This window comes from Polypterus senegalus, chromosome 5, assembly GCF_016835505.1.
Source record: "Polypterus senegalus isolate Bchr_013 chromosome 5, ASM1683550v1, whole genome shotgun sequence".
In the NCBI taxonomy this organism is placed as follows: domain Eukaryota; kingdom Metazoa; phylum Chordata; class Cladistia; order Polypteriformes; family Polypteridae; genus Polypterus; species Polypterus senegalus.
Window position 1 is genome coordinate 155,234,854 of NC_053158.1, and position 16,304 is coordinate 155,251,157.

Below are 16,304 nucleotides of genomic sequence, written 5' to 3' on the forward strand. Positions count from 1 at the left end.
AGAGGCATTTCTTCAACAAACCACTTCTCTATGATAAAGAGGAAGAGGGCAAAAAACTGTTGTTTACCAAAATAGTAAAAGAGGAGACAAATAAGAAATGTCCAGTGTGTCTGGATTTAAATACATGATATATATTCACTTCTTCTTGTTTTCTGGCTTGTTAGTCACTAGATATATATAGTCACTAGATATATATACATATACCCCAAACCCAACACAAACACATACAGAGTCCCGGGTTAAATACAGGAAGTTTTTATTACAAAAAATACATCTTCCAAGTAACACAAGCACGGAATTTCTCTCTTCCAATCACCTCGCCACAGTTCCTCTCACCACTGCACCACTCACCTGGATAAGGAAGTGTGGTCTCTTTTATTGAGGGCCTGGCAGTACTTCCAGTGTCAGGACTGCTGCCCGTTGGAAGTACTTCCAGGTCATAAAGAAGTCCAATATAGTATGGAACAGCTCTCCCTGCAGTGCCCCCTTGAGGCACCACAGGACCCCAACTCCCGACATTCCCTACTGGTTCCCGAATGGACACCGATATGGAGGGATGCTGAAATCTATGAGTAAATCAATGTCATTCACTTTGCCTATCAATGGTTTATATTTGAGTTTTATGTGCCACATGTGTTGAACATGATGGAGAACAGGTTGAGCATTCCTGTAAATCATATGAAGTACGTTTTGTAAATAAATTGTTTCTGACAATCAAATGTTAATATAATATTGACTCACCCTGTATGTATATATATATATATATATATATATATATATATATATATATATATATATATATATATATATATATATTATAGAGAGAGAAAGAGGGTGAGGTTTCTAAACTCTTTTGGGACTCCCTCCAAAGGGATGACATTCCGAAGAGCAGAACACTCCTTATCCATTGCCAGGACAACCACAGGCTTACAGCGCTGCAGTGGCTTGCCACAAATAAGTGCCTGTCATCAATGGGTGATGCAAGGAACATTATTCCTGCAGGGAACAGTATTACTTGGCTACTAACCCGGCCACGACCCTGCCTGACTGTTGTGTCTGTGTATAGGAAAGTGGTAGGTCCTGCTACAATAAATAGCCGTGCTGGGGGGTATTTTTCATATGTGGATTACTTGTTTAGCCAGATGTAATTGTTGATGATTTGGCATGATCTTGGATCTGTCGGTTTTTCGAAATTTTTACTGAATGTGTTATCATAGAAGCACATCCAAATCCTCAAACCTGCTCGGAGCAGGTTTGTTCTATGTAAACAAGGATTAGCTCACACACTTAATCAGTTTCCGTGCATGGAATTCATTCAGTCATGGCTTTGCCGTTTATGAATGAGCAACCAGTTGACATTGGTGTGCAAATTATAAGAAGAGAATTTCATATATAGAGGGTTTGCGCGATCGGCAAGATCCTTTATTGCTCCCAGAGGAAATTCTTTTTGAAAGATACCGCTTTAGCCGAGGGGAAATATTGTACCTCAAAGATTAATTAGCACCTTATATTCAAAGTCAAACTCGGCGAAGTCAGGCTCTCACAACCACACAGACAGTATGCATTGCTTTGGGATTTTTTGCAAGCGGCACTTTTTTTTATATACTGTAGCCGATGCGGAAAATCTATCTAAAAGTGCAGTTTCCCATGCAATTCGTAAAGTCTGTTTGGCTCGGAAATATTTCTTTCGGGTTTTCATAGTGTTTTCTGGACACCTGCGTGTGCAGACAATAAAAGAAGCATTTCATGCCATTGCAGGTAGGTAATACACAGGCAAAAACACCCACAGTTCCATAAAGAATCTTACAATCAGCCTAACATTCTCATTACCCAGGATTTCCAAATGTGATTGGGGCACATGGGACTGATCAGAGTGGAGTTTGATCAAACATTATTTGGAAAATGTATCTCTCCTCCTGATGAATAATCAGACACAATGTCTTCATCAAATATTTGACCTTCGTCAATATCTCGTTGGTCAGACACAAGTTCTAGGGATATGACATTCCCTACAACTGACCCAACAAAAAAAAATGCCCTCAGAAACAGGGCGGTGAGTATTTTGCTGGAGAGCCAACTCTTCTGCAGGGGTTAGGTCTGGGCCGCATGGACATCTACCTGTTTTTTGTTTGTCTGCCTCCTTATTAGCTTTAAAATTATGTCAACAATTCTTTAAATAGTTATATATCAATATTTACCAGTTTGAAGTATATTCACTTTAACCTGTTCTTGTTCTTCTTGTGCTCACGTTTGATCTGGAATTATGACATATTAAATAATGATTAATCTGACACATAGGAAATGAAACGCTGCATTCATTAAGTACAATGCACACTACTTAGCATTTAATTTGTCGGCCACTTTTTGCCAGCCGTCTTTCCTGGTTTGGGCTGCTTTTGCAGTGTTTCCCCTTGTGCATATTAAATCTTGAAATTCTTCATATACTTCGAATAAAAGGTCCTGCTCCGATTGTGTGGAAAAAAATGCGCCTGTTCTTTTGTCATTTTGTTACAGCTTATCAAAGACTTGCTGATCATGACTTCCTAGACTCAATATATATGGGCTTTTCAATCAGCGCGGGCATGCGTATTCATCTCGGATGATTAGATCCAGCTAGACTAATCTACTACACGGCTGCATTTGAAAAACTAATTTATCCTGGATGAGCTTCACCGTCATTAACTCATCCAAGATGAGGCATCTGATCTTGGAAGATTTAAGTGACATACGGAAAATACCCCCAGTTCCTGTTTCAAGCTGAATAAAACTGGTTTTTGCTAAAGTACTGAGACTCAGCCTCAAGTTTTAGGGTGGAAGACAGTGACTCACACGTCACAATACATTTATTTATTTATTTATTTATTTATTTATATGCTATGTTCTACATATTTATTTTTGTAACTTTTTTTGTGTTATAATGCTTGTGAATGACAGCACCCTATGTTTGTGTGCTGTCATAATACACTGGGAGCTACTTTTGTAATTTTTCAAACACAGTGGGCTGGTTGGTCAGACTCTTGTCATGTGATGGCCTTGCAGCTGCCTTCCTTGTAGACTGATGTTGACTATCTATGCCATAATGCAGCTCTATCCAAGTTTTAAATACAAAAAGTTTTTTTTTATATATTTCTTTAGTTTTTCATTGAAAATGACAAGATGATTTCTAAATTATTTATTTTTCAGTTTACAATATAAATTAAAATTCAAAGGAAAAAATGTAGTCCAAGTAAAGCAGTGTTACTGAATTTCTGATAACTACCAAATTACCAAAATAATAGCAATTTGGGAAATTTACAGGAGCCGCTGGTAATTAGTTTGCTTCATATCTTCATATGATATAGTGCACATCATACAGTTTAAATAGAACTCTTAAGTTACATATAACTAAAAAGTGAATTTCCATCAACACCTTCCTCAGGCTTTCTTAAGACTAGCTGTGAGTGGGTGGGTGTTTTTTTTTTTCAGACCAGTTTTTCATGTATAATTTAATAATTAAAATGCCTGATACATTTGAAATATTGCCAGGATCAACCATACCAAAAATGCAAAATGACACACAAGCCAATTATCTAATTATGGTAGCTAAACTGCAATTATTTAAAAATGAATGTATGATATTCTCTACTATATGAGGTAAATGTATTTCAAGACACTTAAAATGCACAATATTGACCATAATCTCTGACTACTGTGTGAAGTATACAGAGTATCAGTGAATGATAAGGTTTAAAATGGAGCTCTGTCTGTCTGAGAGTTGTGTTTTTCTAACTTATTTTTGTGAATAAATAGGGCATGGTTTTTCTTGACTTTTTTATTTAGCTTTTATATTGAAAATAGAGAGACTATTTTTAACCTTGTAACATTTAAATCTCACTTTAATTCTTTGCTGTGATACCCTGTGTCAGGCGTTTGTATGATTTCTTCTGTTAATATGAAGTTTCTAGGATTCTTCCACATTTAGCTTAGAATGCGTCCTGTCTTTGAATTTCCTCCAGTCCAGTGCTGGGTCTTTCATTGCATACTGTGTTGCAGGAATAAAATACATTGATGAATGCATAGATGAATAATCTGTGCTATGGTGTCAATGCCATCATTTGGGGAAATAGAAGAAATATAATGTATTAAGACTAAGACACTGTCCAAAATGCCTTTGTTCCATCACTTAGTGCATTATCGATCGATAGATAGATAGATAGATAGGTAGATAGATAGATAGATAGATAGATAGATAGATAGATAGATAGATAGATAGATAGATAGATACTTTATTAATCCCAAGGGGAAATTCACATAATCCAGCAACAGTATACTGATACAAAGAAACAATATTAAATTAAATAGTAATAAAAATGAAAAAATGAAAAAGCAGACAATAACTTTGTATAATGTTAGCATTTACTTCCCCGGGTGGAATAGAAGAGTTGCATAGTATGGGGGAGGACGATCTCCTCAGTCTGTCACTGAAGCTGCTCCTCTGCCTGGAGATGATCCTGTTCAGTGGATGCAGTGGATTCTTCATGATTGACAGGAGTTTGCTTAGTGCCCGTCGGTCTGCTACAGATGTTAAACTGTCCAACTTTACTCCTACAATATAGCCTTTATCCTTTGAAATGATGGATCATTTCCATTCATTCATTTTCCAAAATACATGAATTCCAGTGTAGAGTGTTGGAGGGAAGTACTTTATTTTGACATCATGTGGAGTCCTGGACAAGGAGTAGTTGCAAGTCTCCCATTAATCTAACATGCCTGTCAACAAAGAGGATGTGAATGGAAACCGATGTATCTTGAGAATAACCCATGCAGACACTCATTCAAACAGCTTATCGGAATTTGAACCCATGATTTTAAACGTGGGAGGCCACTCTACTACCATACCTGATCAAATGTACTTTTTTTGTGCTGCACTATTTGCTAAAATGCAAAATGAAAAAAAAAAAACGGTTAGAATTCAAATAGTAAGTTACCACCACACCAAATTTGCCAAATGTCAGTTTAAAAGAGAAAAACATTAAAACAGAATAAATCTTTGAGGTATCAGTACAGAAAGATCTATATTTTTGTGTAGTATTTAGTCATGAAGGAAAGTAGTTTTGAATTCAAGGAGTTCATTTTTCTCTTCCTCTTGCTGTCTCTTTTTTTTTTTTTTTGGATACTTCCTTATCAATGGATGTGGGGCTCCCTCTTCAGCATTTTTTGAAAAGTGCAGGCATGTATTTATAATGTTATTGAGGGATAAGGCTATGATAATCAATTACTGAAGTTATTTTCTATAAAGCGGTGGTATGCCTCCTCACAGTAAGGAGTCTGTGTCCTGGGTCATCCCTGTGTGCAGTTTGCATGCTCCCATCATGTCCGCCTTGGTTTCTTCCATTGTCTAAAGACATGCTGGTTAGTTGAATTGGCCTTAGTGTAGGTTTAGTGTGTGGGTGTGGGTTTGTGTTTGCCCTGTGATAGACTGGTGCCCTGTCCAGGGTTTGTTCCTGCCCTAAGAGGATTAGAAATTGACATGACACATATCATTATCTGCAATGCTGGTTCATATCATATATCATATCATATCATATCATATGAGTCAATAGCTTAAATATGGTGCTGGTGAGACACCATATACACATCATATAACATTAACAAAATTTGCACAGTCCAATTAAGGGTTGGGTGGTGGTCTATCCTGGCAGCGTAAGGCACAAGGCAAGTAGAAGGAGCCAGTCTGTCACAGAGCCTACTCGTGCACTCATCCACTCTCACACTCTCTGAAAAAGGCCAATATGAAATTGTCAATTAACCTAACATGCATGTCTTTGGGGACGTGAGCAGAAAACTGGGGCAGCCAAAAGAATACCAAGATAGTGAGAAAAAGCACTATACAAATTGAAGGAACTAATATTATTATTATTTATTATTATAAATAACTAGGGGGCTTTGCCCCCTGTTGGCTTCACTCCCCCTGGGCCTGCGCTACACACCAGCCACTTCGCATCTCACGTATGTGGATTTCACTTTCACCAAACAACAAATCTTTTAATTCTCGCGGAGAGGCCTCTTCATCTGGAAGAAACATTACTTTTCCCTGATAGCAACACGAATTAGAACATCTACAAGTCTCCGACTTAAAGTTTAAATCCGAACAATATCTACATACTTCTGTCATATCACCTACAGTATGTCCATATATTCGATCTCTTTTCGCTGTTTCGTTATTTCACCAAGTAATGATTTCTGTTTGTTTGCGCTAATGCGATCTTTACTATCATTTTTTTGAAACTTTCAACTTTTAGTACTTTCATGATCTCTAACCTGCTCTACATGTGCATCGCGCCAACATTTTTGAACCTCTTTATGACGTTCTAATTTGTCATCTACTCTCTGTCTTTTATTTCCAGCCCCCGGCGTCGTTAAATCTCCCGTTCCAGGCTAAAAAATCTTGTCTCGTCCCTGGATTTTTTTACATAATAGAGGATAGGAGGCAGCCAATTGGCCCAAAACATAGCAATTACATACTGTACCAGGGGGTGGCAGTGTTCACTAACCTTTTCTCTCTTTCCCCTGCAGACCAACTAAGAGAAATCCTGCCTGAGCCTGTCAACATCACTTCTGGTTCCAGACCCAATGACATCACTTCCGGTTTTGGGCCCACTGACGTCACTTCCAGTTCTGGGCCCAGTAGCGTCACTTCCTTCGACCCGGCTGTAAAAACATCATTTTGTTACCATTCAATTCTGTCGAGAACTCAGTGTGTAAAGACCTTTTGATTGCTGATTTTTTGCATTTTGGTTTCAAGTATATGGGGTGACAACTCCAAACCTGTTTCTGTCTCCCTGTTATCTTTTCACACCAGGCACAGAATGTTGAATCCAAGATGGCAGTACTTGAACTGAACTAAGCAGTTCAGAATTAAATGGATGGATGGACTTTCTAGTATTGAGAAAGGAACTTGTACATAGTCATGGATTCATGGTATTGGTCCTCATGGAAAATACATATTTGACTGATTAAGTCAAGGTTGTCTTCCACCCACTTATTATCCGCTTAGAAGTGTTTGCTAAGGTCTTGTTACATAATAGCAAATGAGCAATAGATGCATTTTTGCAATACCTAGAGTGTTACCCTGCTCTGTAACACTTTAGTTTAGTTACTGCAAAAATGCATCTATTGCTCATTTATTCTTACAAAATAAGACTTTAACAATGGCCTCTTATGGTCTTCATAATACTTATTAAACATCAGTAGACTGGTTATTCATCTCGGTGCTGGGTGGCATATTGACATGATGGTAAATTTACTTGTTAATATGAAGGATTCACAGGTCTTATACTAAATATATAATATCAAGAGAAATGTGTCTTGGTTAAGCCAACTCAGACCACTCTAAAGTGAAGGTTTTGTTAGCAGATCACATTGTGGAGATGAACAAAAACCTTACTGATGTTTAATAAGTGTTATGAAGACCCAAAGAAGTGTATGTTAAGGTCCTGTTACATAATAGTAAATGAACAATGGATGCATCTTTACCCAAACTAAAGTGTTACCATTCACTCTAATTTTCCATGCATTGCCGTCCTGACCAGTTCAACCTTTAATAACTCATACCCACTTCCACTTCTGTTCCACACCTACTTTTTGCAATGAATCCTTCTAGCACTTCATTTTTTTCATTCTTCATTGTAGTTGTCCTTTCCATAACGATTTCCTTGTAATATTGAGTCCCAGTGCCAAAGTGAGATATTGTCTATATCAGGGGTCCCCAAATCCTGGTGGGCCCCAGTGACAGCAGGTTTTTATTCTAACCCTTTTCTTAATTAGTTGCAACATGCAACATACGAGTACCATTATCAGTCCGGCCATGCTCACTCTTAGTAAAGCACAAAATGGTACAAGAGGAATTGCTTCAAAACTTAGCTTTTAGAAGGTGAAATGTATTTACAACACCTCTGTGTAAAGCAGAGGGGTAGGAACTGGAACAGCTCTTCCATGTTAATGGATATCTCCTTCTGAAAGTGGTAATTTGTGTTTGATGAAATATTTCTCCATTTCTAAAAACCTGTACCTGCTTTTATGGCATCAGGCAAATAGATGAGTGCATGGCCCAGATTTGCATCACTCCATTTTAACGCATGTCTTTCAGCCCCCGCTGCTTCACAAATTGCCTTACAAGTTTTTTTTTTTCCTTCTTCTTCTTTTCTCCATCTCAGCGGTATTCAGCACCTCATTGTCATTCCACCAGAACGAATAAATTAGACTTAATTGCAAATATATAATGAGGCAAGTTTGCATGGTTTTCCTTCACTGTCTTAATTGTGTGTTGTATTCTATTTAAACGAGAGGGAAAGCATTGCTGTGACAAAGCCACCCTCTTTTACAATGAGAACATGCAGAATCCACATTGGTTTAAAACCTTTGCTCCATGCATTCTTGAAACATGTTTCCTGTTCCTCTGTTCACTACTGTGGTATCTTTTAAATTTATTCTGTTTTAAAATGCATACAGTAGCTGCTATGCAGTGGTTAATAGTGCTACATTGCTGCTCCATAGGCTTGGTTTAAATCCTGGCTCAAACTCTCCCCATTGGTTTTCCACAAGGTATTCTGGTTTTCCTCCCACATCCCAAAGACATGCTCATTATGTGAACTGGAAACTTTAAATTGACTAAGTGTGTGAGAATGTGCCTGTATATTTGCCTGCCCTTACAAGTTTGGTTTATGCATTGGGTGAAAGAAGAGCTGCCATGAAAAAGAAGCAGTACAGTATAACTAATGGATATTAAATATATTGAAAGAGAAAAATTTTCAGCAAGTATAAATAATGGATATTAAATATACTGATAGAGAAAAAATTTCAGCAAGGCTACAGATTTAGTATTGCCAGTATGCCATACTACAGTCATTGGCGTTTGCGCTTTTTCCCCAGATGGTAGCTCAGTCTCCATAGCTACAGTTCTGCATTGTTCTTTTTTTACTATTTTATTTATAGTACAACATTCTAAGACTGATCAGTTCAATTCAAAGTTATATAGTTGTAATGCTGTAAATGCACTTGTATATCCCAAAAGCATCAGGTATAACTAATTTCACTTCAGTTCAGCTTTTATTTTTTTTTGCATAGTGCTATTCATTGATTGCAGGCTGAGTGCACTGTAATAAGTTCACAGGCAAAATACAACTGCATCTTTATACATTACTAATTATTAAGTGTATGCATTATGTCACACACATGCACATGGGAGGCAGCTAAAGGGCTCAAATGAGGATAATTTCATGTATTGTTTCTGGTCTTGCTCCTGAGATATCTGGGAACCAATGATCCTGCTGACCAGGTCACTGTCAGAACAAAAGGAACAAGAGGGCCAAAAAAGGTTTGGGGTAGCCACCCCATATATTGTGGTTTGCTCCTATTCAAGCAAAGAGAACAAATTTTAACCGAGTTCAGGATGGAACTGAGGTATAGGTGATAAAATGGTTTTATAGTTAGTCAGAGGAAATGAGGTCATCAGGACCAGAAGTGACATCATCAGGGACAGAACTGGCAGTGTTGTAGTTTGGGCCCAGAACCGGAAGTGACTTCGACAGGGCCAGGTGGGATTTCCTGTGACTGGTCTGAATGACAAAAGGAGAAAGGGTTAATGCACTCCGCCCCCCGGGTTCGGCATGGAATTACCCTGATTTGAGCCCTTTAGCTGCCTCCCATGTACACGTGTGACAATTAAGATACAGATTTGTTTAAATATACAATAAAACAAAGCTGTTCCAAACTGATTAATATAAATGGAACCTAACAATATATGTCTGTTACCATTCAGCTATGGCCAGTATGGAAGAATATTTTGTACAAAATTAAATAAATAAATAATTTAAATAAATAAATAAAAATAATGTGAAATGTGACCATTAATAAAGAAAGACAGCATGAAATGTGAGCATAAATAAATACTTGTCACGGAATATTTTTTTATTGCTTTTTTTTTTATTTATTTAATGATTTATTTATTTAACACATTCATTTTGTCCATATTATTCTTCCAAATACAGCATGAAGTATGGTTTGAATTTAAAACTCTTATTTTTCACCCATCAAGCTGAGAGGGTAAGTTCTGTTTTTTTGATTGGTGAATAGAGCACTTAGTGGACATACATGCTTTTCTTGACTTGGGATTTGTGTGGCTCATGTGCGTACTCAAAGCTGTGACTGTGCATGTCAACTAAGAGGGGAAGAAAAAATTTTACAAAATTACTGTGTGAAGTACAAGCTGTACAAAGCCAATTTCATTCTATAAATTTCTAATTCATTATTAGGAGCCTGCATCTGAAGTGTCTGCTGTAAAGGTAGCATTTTCTGGCCGAAGATTTAAGTCCAGTGTACAGATGATTCAGAAATAAAACACAGCACTCTCTAGAGCCCGCCCTCTCAACTTTGACAAGTGAAAGTGACAGTTTTAAATTCATGCCGTACTTCATGTTATGTTTGGAGGAATATATAGACAAAATTAAATTAATAAATGAGCAACAAAAAACATTCTGTGACACATTTACTTCTTTGTACTTTTTCTTTTCTTATTGTTACATTTCACAGTACTTTTATTTATTTGCGTATTTAGTTATTTATTAAATTTTGTCTGAAATAGTCCCTATAGGGTCAGTTGACAGTGAAGAAGAGGAAAACAAAATTTTCAGTCACCAGCATCCCTGGACAAAAGAAAACTCCTACGGCCTCATGCATAACGCCGTGCATAGAATTCACACTAAAACATGGCGTACGGACAAAAGCGGAAATGTTTATACACACAAAAAAAATCCAGATGCATAAATATGTGCATTTGCCAACTTCCACGTTCTTCCGCTCCATAATTAGCATGAAAAGTAATGCATGTTCACGTGCCTGCCGCCACTCCCCAACTCCTCCCAGAATTACGCCTCTTTGAATATGTTAATCAATATAAATAGCCCTTAAGCTCAGTGTTCTGTGAAAAGGCAATGGCAAAAGCATGTGGGGAAATAGAAGAATTTCAGTGAATACCAAGTGGACTTCCGCCACACCTGGAAGTACTGGGGAGAAGACAAGCAGGGACACCTGGAGTGCTTCCAGGGATGCAGCCGACACTTCCACCACACTGGAGCGTTTCGGTGGGAGATTGCCGAAACACGCCTGGAGCACATCCGGGCGCTTATAAAAGGGGCCGCCTCCCTTCATACAAGAGCGAGAGTCGGGAGTGGAGTAAGACGGAGTTTGGGAGGAGAGGCAAGAAGGCATCATTGTGTTGTGGCCTAAACTTTGGGGACTTTGGGGTTTGTGCACTGTAAATATGATTAATAATTGTGTTGTGGGTGACATTGACGTGTCCGCCTGTCCGTGTCCGGGCCAGCCTCCACAATGGCATCCCAGATGGAACGATCCACCTGTTTCAAGGCAGGGAACCCCATTAAAAAATAATTTTGTGGACAGCCTGGCGCAGCAGATGTGTCCACACACGTGCCGCAGGGGTGGTGTGCACACGGCCCCGAGACAGAGAGCTGACCCACAGACCGCCACTGGACCGCAGTCACAGGGTTCTTTCCTGGTGTGGGGAAACATCAACGGGCCTTACTGGAGTGCAGCAGGCTCCAGTGAGTGTGCTGCCGCTGAACGCGCCTGGGACCGCGCAGTGTCGAAGAAGGCAATGCCGAGGCAGCTGCCTCGGACAGACTGGACCCGGGAGGTAAGTTCCCTGCTCGCCGGCAGCCAACCCTGGGGGGCTAAGCTTGTTTCGTGTTTTGCAGGCAGGGGCTGCCCAGGTCTGCATCGGTGGTAGACACACGCTGCTCTGTGGGGCTTTCCAGACATGGTAGCAGCAGCAGGGGCTGCAGAGAGGGAGACGCTGCAACTCAGAAAGCTGGCTCGTCAACGCACCAGGGGAAGGAGAGCCAAGATGGCCGTGGACCAGATGTCCCTCCCCATGACAGGCACGGGATTGGACGGTGTGTCTTGTGTGCCCGCCAATGATTGGATGGAGGTGGGACCAAGGAATGTCTATCTCGTGCCGGGGAGCAACCCAATTGAGCTGGAGGAACGGCCCCACAGGAAGCAGGACTGTGGCCATGGGTACAGGCCTTTGACGCTCATTCCTGTAGGGGCCTGTGTTCACCACCAGGGGGTGCCCCAATGCCTTGTCAGCACTTCCACCACACCTGGAAGTGCTGGGGGGAAGATGAGCAAGAACACCCAGTGTGCTTCCGGGGATGCAGCCGGCACTTCCGCCACACTGGGACGTGTAGGTGGGAGATTTCCAGAACACACCTGGAGCACATCTGGGTGCTTATAAAAAGGGCCGCCTCCCTTCATACAAGAGCTAGAGTCGGGAGTGGAGTAGGACGGAGCTCGGGAGGAGAAGCAAGGAAGCGGCCTGAAGAGAAAAGCATTATTGTGTTGTGGCCTGGACTTTGGGGACTTTGGGGTTTGTGCACAGTAAATATGATTAATAAACATGAGAGCAGTTCAAATAGGCAGCATGGCTGAGGCAGCATGTGCTTGATGCTGTATACCAATAATTCTCTTTCTGATCAGCTGCTGTAAAGCTGTGATTCCACACTCAGATACAGTGATATGAATACTCTGAGTGATGCAATGAGAGTAATATGGAAAAAGATGATCCGCTGTGGCAACCCCTAACAGGAGCAGTTGAAAGAAGACTATTTTGGCTATTCCGTGGACTATTCTATTGTTACAGATTAATTACAATCAGATGCCTTAAACTAATAATCAATATGCATTTAATTTCAGTGTATATGATAAAGCTGCGTCGGAGATGTGGATCTCAAAAAGAAAGGGAAACCACACTGGAGCAAAAGCACTGCTTTGACGCTGGGTGCCGCCAGTTTGCAAAACCGAGTGGAGAACTTGCGTACGCCAGGGTTTGAGCTACAAAGTATAATTCAAGATGATTTACAAATGGTAGTGCTGGAGCTGCTGAGCATTCTGTTGTATACCTAAGATACAAAAAAAGAATACAAGACAGAGTCAACCTGTGCAGAGATCATCAAGGACAGATCTTCTTTTTTCTTCTTCCTCCATCCAACCTCATGGAATTTCATCCAGAATACTAAGAAGAGGAAACAAAAGCCAAACAATGTAATTAGTCACAAATTTAACAAAATGGCAGATTAAAAAGTAAATTTTAAGACGTGATTTAAGTAACTCTTCTCTGCCAGCCTGATGTATTTCTATAGGTGGATTATTCCATATTTTTGGGGCATAGAAATTAAAAGCAGTCTCACTGCTACTTTTATGTTTTACTCTCAGAATAGCAAGCAAAACAGGATTTGATGATCTAAGGTTGCAATCAATTCTGAATGGAAGGGGACACACATTCCAAAATGTACAAAGGTGCAACATTATTGAAAGCCTTTTGAACGATTAGCAGAATTTTAAAATGATTCTGAAAGACACAGGAAGCCAAAGTAAAGATGTTAATGCTGGTGTACTGTAATGTGGTCAGATTTTTTCTTTCTATTTAGGATTCTTGCAGCTTTATTCTGAACCAATTGCAAATTATTTAAATATTTTTGTTAGTCCTTTTAGGAGTGCATTTCTGTAATCTAAACGCCTAAAGACAAAGGCATGTATCAGCGTTTTTACATTTTTTAAAGACACAAAGGACTAAATGTGCTATATTTCTCACACAAACAAATGCTTCTCTGGTGACATAATCAATGTGAGATTTAAAATTAAGCTCTGAATCAGTCATTGAGACCTATTCCAACTGGCCATCCATCCCTGTGCCAAAAGGTGCTGAATCCTTGCATCCTTTGTTTCTAAGGCTCCCAGTATTTCAGATGTCTTTCCATGGGAAAGAATACTGAGAAGAGAAACAGCATATCGTAGAGGAGGGTTAGTAACAGCTTATAATGACTGCATTTCTTATATTTCTGTAAAATTGTGTAAGTAACAGAAATACAGTATACACAGCTATTCAACAGCTCTAGTCAGGGTATACTATACTAAAGTAGTGAGTTTTCAACCTTTATTTAAAAGCTGTGACTGAAGAGTCATCTCTTACATTAACAGGCAGGTCATTTCACAGCTTTGTGGCCTTGTAACTACAAGTTATTTTGTTACTCCTTTGAATTTTTAGTAGGCTGGCATCTTGGGACACATGTATGAAATGATACGTTCAGATACATAAGTGGCATTCTGGCCATCTAAACCATCTAAAGCTTTATTTGTAAAAAAGAAATCAGGTCTAAGCTCAACTGTAAACTAATGTAAAGACTTAAGAACAGGAGTTATGTGGTCATACTTTCTAGTTCTTGTCATAAATATTGAAAGAGCATTTTGGATTAATGGGTGGCATGGTGGTGCAGTGGGTAGTGGTGCTGCCTTGCAGTTAGGAGACCCAGGTTTGCTTCCCGGGTCCTCCCTGCGTGGAGTTTGCATGTTCTCCCCGTGTCTGCGTGGGTTTCCTCCGGTTTCCTCCCACAGTACAAAGACATGCAGGTTAGGTGGATTGGCGGTTCTAAATTGTCCCTAGTGTGTGCTTGGTGTTTGGATGTGAGTGTGTGTGTGTGCGCCCTGCGGTGGGCTGGCACCCTGCCCGGGATTTGCTTCCTGCCTTGCGCCCTGTGTTGGCTGGGATTCTCTCCATAGACCCCCATGACCCTGTAGTTAGGATATAGTGGGTTGGATAATGGATGGATGGATGGATTTTGGATTAACTGTAATGTGGTCACACAAAAAAGGGTAAGCTGTAAAGGTACTGGGTGGATTGGCTGTTGCTTCTTAAAGTAAATTAGTGTTCATTTCAAACTCCCTTTTTGGGAATGACTACTTTTACTTCATCTCCACAATTTAATATTTTTGTGCTCTGTAATTTACTTCTGCATTAATTTATGCCTGAGATAAACACATGCTTTTCAAAGGGCAGAAGTCTTTTTATTTCAATTTTTGTTTATCCCGATCTTATAGTATATGCTGGTAGATTTGCACAGACTGGGGTCACAGTAGTGTCAGTCTGTTCCACTGCAGAGCCATCATGGGTGAGAGACATAGTGTGTTCTCTGCTGGCAGGTCATCTGAAATATGATCTGCAGAGCTTGTGCTAGCAACATTCACTGGTATTACATTAGCAGTACCAGATAGATGGCTGAGATTAGACTGGTTTGCAAAAAAAAAGCAGGCAAGGTGTAGACTTTTTCATTTTTTGCATGATAGACAAAAGGAAAAGAAACAATATTGAATATCACTGGTGACTTTGTAGTTTTTCTGCAAAATGTTTCACTGCAAATATTTGCAAATTTGTATGCCTTGCCCTGCAAATCTAAAAAAAATGTTTGTGCTAAGATGCATTTCATAATTGAAACATAAATGTTACCTAGTAGAAAAATAGGATTTTAAAACTTATGAAGTTATTAAATGGACTCTGTGAACTTTCCTCACTTCCATAAATTATCTGAGCCCCCACTGTGGCTGCAGGTCTTTGTTCCAACCAGATTCCTAATCATTGACAACACCTGATAACAATGAGCTTATTTTTCTCTTATTCATGATTTTTACATTTATAAGACATTTAGAAATATTTCTGTTTTTGCTATAGGTTTAAATGCTTAACTCTCTTTTGTTCATCTATACTAATAAAAGGCAAAGCCCTCACTGACTCACTCACTGACTGACTGACTGACTGACTGACTCATCACTAATTCTCCAACTTCCCGTGTGGGTGGAAGGCTGAAATTTGGCAGGCTCGTTCCTTACAGCTTCCTTACAAAAGTTGGGCAGGTTTCATTTCGAAATTCTACGCGTAATGGTCATAACTGGAAGGTATTTTTCTCCATTTACTGTAATGGAGTTCAGCCAGTTCCGTGGGGGGCGGAGTTTCGTGTGACATCATCACGCCTCCCACGTAATCACGTGAACTGACTGTCAACGCACTACGTAGAAAACCAGGAAGAGCTCCAAAACGCGCTGAAGAAAACATGCATTATAAAAACATGCATTATATAATTGAGAAGGCAGCGAAACAATAAGAAGCGAGCAAGTGACATATACTACCATATTAATGAGTGCTGCTACTTCGGAAAGAAAGGTGTAAACCTAAACTTTAAATTAAGTTAATAGACAGGGTGCCGCTGGTGTTTCTCATGCCCACGGGTAATGACGGGATACAAGTTTAATGAAAGGACGCAGGATATAAACGAGAGTTTTGATCACTTTGTAACTAAGTTAAAATTGCAGGTGAAGGGGTGTGCTTATGCAAATTCCGAGAGACTGTGTTTGTGGGGGATTGACAGTTAACGCGGTTGGGGGAGTCACGTCATCATATCCCTCCCATTTACCTC